Raw genomic sequence first — 5,276 nt, 5'->3', positions numbered from 1 at the left:
AGCGCTTGGAGAATATTCTATTGAAACAAGAACTGCTAATGGTACGATACACACTGTCGGGTCGCAGTTAGTGATCGGTCGTGAACTGTTAACCAGACACTGGATCCCCAGAGGAGTGGCCACCACGCACCACACCGTCTGCACGCTCTCTAACTCTAGCCCACTAGCTGCAGAATGCTAGCTACACAAACTGGCCACGGTGAGGGCGGTATGCAAGAAAATGGCATGAAAGGTACTGCTAGCTTGGATATCTGAAGGATTTGCGTTCCAGACCAATTGCACAAAACAGTAACGCCATCTACATAAGGAAAGACCACATAGTGGGTTTTTTATTCAGAAATTGCATTTCAGTGTTTTGTTTGAGAATGTTGTGTTCTACCGAATGTAAGAAGGAGACACGTCTCTCAGCACATGTCGGAATTCAGTTATCATTATAAGATACTGCTGCTCCCGTAGGCTGGGATTTCACGACTGCCTAGCGAACGTGGAAGTGATGGGTTCAGGAGGGCCATGCAGGATCTCAAAAGCTCCAAGGAGTCTGGTGTCCGAGAGGACAGACTTTTTCGCCCGACAGTGCAACATATCAACCCCAGCGCATCGAATGTCTGGGAGGACAGACAATGCTCGCCCGACGGTGCAGGATCTCGACAGCCCCAATGAATCTAGGATCCGAGAGGACGGCCACTGTTTACTCGTCTGTGCAGTGTCTCCACAGTCCCAACACGTGTAGCATCTGAGGAGACAGGCGTTGTTTGCTTGCCTGTGCAGGATTTTGACAGCCCCAACGTGTCCAGCGTGTGAGAGGACAGACACTTTCTGATCGACTGTGCAGGATCTCAACAACCACAACAAGATGTAATTGGGAAAATATCTATTAGGAGTACTACGAATGTAGGTTCTGAATAGTTGGGATAGTTGGAAATGTGGGTCTCGCAGCAGGAGTGCAAGGGAGAAGTCCCTGCAGTCGCACTATCCTCTGTGCCCTTGGTGGCTCAGATGGATAGAGCGCCTGCCATGTAAGCAGGAGATCCCGGGTTCGAATCCCGGCAGGGGCACACATTTTCAGCTGTCCCAATTGATGTTTATCAACAACACCTGTCAGCAGCTAAGGTTTTCGATTTAACTACCATTTCAACCACAAGTCTAGTGTCCGAGAGGACAGACATCTTTCGCTCGACTGTGCAACAGTCCCAACGCGTCTAGCATGCAAGAGGAAAGATATTGCTCGACTATGCAGGACCTTACAGCCATGACACATACCTAGAGACAGGAAATATGATTGTTTGAATCAAGGCAGTTATCCAAATAGACTGTGCGACGACATCTCAAACACCACCAACTATCAGCACAGCAACCGTTACTGCATCTTCCCATGATGCAGCAGCAGAGAGAGGGGTGCCAACATTAGTGGGCCCAACAACAATGGACAAGTGATTGGTGCCACGCCATGGACAACGAAGTTGCCGGATTGCATACGTCTTCTTTATACAGTGCAGGCCACGACGTGGAGGTATGGGATGCCATTTGGTTCACAACATACTAATACTAATGTGAACAGAAGTCATCACATTTCTGCTGTGTGAAGGCTGAGGCCGTACTCTCTCTTTGAGGTCTCCTGTCGTAATCTACACTACTGGCCATTAAAATTGCTACACGAAGAAGAAATGCAGATGATAAACGAGTGTTCATTAGACAAATATATTATACTAGAACTGATATGTGATTACATTTTCACGCAATTTGGGTGCATAGATCCTGAGAAATCAGTACCCAGAACAACCACCTCTGGCCGTAATAACGGCCTTGATATATCTGGGCATTGAGTCAAACAGAGCTTGCATGGCGTGTACAGGTACAGTTGCCCATCCAGCTTCAACACGATGCCACAGTTCAAGAGTAGTGACTGGTGTATTGTGACGAGCCAGTTGTTCGGCCACCATTGACCAGAAGTTTTCAATTGATGATAGATCTGGAGAATGTGCTGGCCAGGGCAGCAGTCGAACATTTTCTGTATCCAGAAAGGCCCGTACAGGACCTGCAACATGCGGTCGTGCATTATCTTGCTGAAATCGAATGAAGGGTAGAGCCACGGGTCGTAACACATCTGAAATGTAACGTCCACTGTTCAATGTTCCGTCAATGTGAACAAGAGGTGACCGAGACGTGTAACAAATAGCACCCCATACCATCACGCCGGGTGATACGCCAGTATGTCGATGACGAATACACGCTTCAAATGTGCATTCACCGTGATGTCTCCGAAAACGGATGCGACCATCATGCTGCTGTAAACAGAACCTGGATTCATCCGAAAAAATGACGCTTTGCCATTCGTGCACTCAGGTTCGTCGTTGAGTACACCATCGCAGGCGCTCCTGTCTGTGATGCGGCGTCAGGGGTAACCGCAGCCATGGTCTCCGAGATGATAGTCCATGCTGCTGCAAACGTCGTCGAACTGTGCGGATAAGATGCCTGTCATCTCGACTACTAGTGATACGAGGCCGTTGGGATCCAGCACGGCGTTCCGTATTACCCTCCTAAACCCACCGATTCCATATTCTGCTAACGGTCATTGGATCTCGACCAACGAGCAGCAATGTCGCGATACGATACACCGCAATCGCGAGAGGCTACAATCCGATCTTTATCAAAGTCGGAAACGTGATGGTACGCATTTCTCCTCCTTACACGAGGCGTCACAACAACGTTTCACCAGGCAACGCCGTCAACTGCTGTTTTTGTATGAGAAATCGGTTGGAAACTTTCCTCATGTCAGCACGTTGAAGGCGTCGCCACCGGCGCTAGCCTTGTGTGAATGCTCTGAAAAGCTAATCATCTGCATATCACAACATCTTCTTCCTGCCGGTTAAATTTCGCGTCTGTAGCACGTCATCTTCGTGGTGTAGCAATTTTATAAGCCAGTAGTGTATCAACAGGGTAACGCAAGACCGTTTATTGCCCTACCTCTTCTAACCTACTTCGATATAGACGTTGTTCGACGGTTTTCCTGTCTGGCATGTCCCATAGGTCTCTCGCCCAGAGAAAACGGTTAGTCAGGATTGAATGCGACCAATCTCCAGGCAGTGCAAATGATGAACTCTGGCATAGGGAGTGAAGCAGCGTGGAATGAAGTACCTGGGTTGGTCTTGATAGCTCAGTTCGATTCGATGCGCAACCTTGTTAGAGCCTCTGTTGGTGCCAGATGTGGCAGGTCTGTGTACTAAATTTCACACGATGTATACTATGAAACGCGACAGACTGTAGCCAGCCACGTGTTTCATTCTCCTTTTTCTCATCACACTTAATCCATCGATAAGATAGGTCTAATTAATCAATAAATTTCGATGTCCAACCCAAAGATCGGTATTATCCGTGCGAGTGGGTGATGATTGTTGAGAATTTCCTTTAGTTTCTCTTAATTCTAAAGTGCTGGTTTAATTTAGTCTGGTACTTAGCGGAGAGTGAAAACATGGCTCTTACAACTTCTAGCGTTGGCCTGCCTTCAGCAGGCTGACTGGACGCTCGCTGGGAGGTAGCGCCGGCCAAATAAAGACGTTTCTCCGAACGACAGACTACCCACTTACATGGTGAATCCCTTGCGATGGCAAAAAATTGTTCAGATGTGTGTGAAATCTTATGGGACTTAACTGCTGAGGTCATCAGTCCCTAAGCTTACACACTACTTAACCTAAATTATCCTAAGGACAAACACACACACCCATGCCCGAGGAAGGACTCGAACCTCCGCCGGGATCAGCCGCACAGTCCATGACTGCAGCGCCCACAGACCGCTCGGCTAATCCCGGGCGGCTTGCGATAACATAGCAGTATTGTTCAGTAAGGTTGGGGCGCCTCCACAGGCGAGTTTTTTATCTAGTGCCGAGAGTCGCCTTGAACATAAACATTGAGAAGACAAAGTTACAGAAAGTTTTCGGTGGGACGCCATTTGATAGGTCAAAACTCGGAATCTTTGGCAACGGCGATGTGTCATAGGACGAAACGGCAAGTTGCTTGAAAGAGGAGTTCGGATAGGCCGGGGATTGGAATCTTCCAAAAGAATCGACGCTGAACGTTCCAGAACAAAATTGGTAGGAGCTTTCGGGTTGGTGAAAATCAAGAACGCGGTTTCAGATTGGTCAAAATGGCAGTTCTGATGTGCTCGCTCCGAGAAGGTGCAAACGAGTAAAGTATCAAACACTTCCTCGCTGAGAGCCATAGTAAGCACTTCCTCGTCGGGTGCCCCAGCAGGTGGACGCGGTCCTCGAGAGGCTCAGAGAACAGCATTCTTCACCGCGAGAGGAGAAGGCAATTCTCGGAGCGGAGGGAGCGCGCCATGCTGGCGTCATATCCTGCCTGCCACCTCAGCACACCTCGTCACGCGCAAATAACGCAAGTGTCGCAGCCACGGCGTGCGGAATGATAGGCGCATTGGTTCATATTGATCATTCACTGCGTGGGGACCTATCGGCCATGATTTTACTCTCTGGGGTTCTATTTCTCTTTACTCACTAACCTTCCTATGCGGTAATCACCAACACTTCAATTCCGCGATTAGCAGTCAGTTAACATGATTTCTCGTTCGTCCGGTCCATTTTATGAGAGTTTTTCCAGTCTTTTCCCTTCGAAGTTCCACAGTTATCACATGCTCATATTTGTATACGGACTCATTCTCCCATGATGAGTACATAACCCGTGTTTGTTCAGAGCAGTCATTGAAGTCATAACAATACATACCTAATTTGTAACCCTTGTTTCATTACAATAGCTGATACTTCCCATCGCTACTTAGTAATTGTTATTGTTTAATCAGAGCACACAACTACAGTTCAAATGTTAGGGCCAACCGTTCCTTCAGTTTCCGAGAGGACAATTCCCTTAGATACAACTGGACCGCCGGCCGTGGTGGCCGAGCGGTTCTAGGCGCTACAGTCTGGAACATGGATGTGTGTGATGTCCTTAGGTTAGTTAGGTTTGAGCAGTTCTAAGTTCTAGGGGGCTCATGACTTTAGAAGTTGAGTCCCATAGTGCTCAGAGCCATTTGAACCATTTGAACAACTGGACCGTAATGGGGGACACGTTGAGAGGGGATAGATACTCAGTTCATTTCAGCAGCAAAACAAGTCGGCTAGCTCTTTACCCCAGTGGAGCCCTGCAACCCCCGTATGTTGCACAAACTGAATAATGTTTCCTTCCTAGTACGTCATATATTCACAATAAATGTGCTATCCTTTCTGACGTTGAAACTTTATTGGCCAGCATTGTCCTTCGATCAGGGT

General features: G+C 48.0%; 1 non-coding gene across 1 annotated transcript; it reads left to right on the top strand.

The window, feature by feature from the left end:
- Positions 1-980: 980 nt before the first annotated feature.
- On the top strand, positions 981-1,055 carry Trnat-ugu (transfer RNA threonine (anticodon UGU)). Its single transcript has one exon. It is a non-coding gene; the product is annotated as a tRNA-Thr (tRNA).
- The last annotated feature ends 4,221 nt before the right edge of the window (positions 1,056-5,276 follow it).

Source organism: Schistocerca nitens, chromosome 1, assembly GCF_023898315.1.
Source record: "Schistocerca nitens isolate TAMUIC-IGC-003100 chromosome 1, iqSchNite1.1, whole genome shotgun sequence".
NCBI lineage: Eukaryota > Metazoa > Arthropoda > Insecta > Orthoptera > Acrididae > Schistocerca > Schistocerca nitens.
This window is presented reverse-complemented; position numbering and strand designations above follow the sequence as displayed.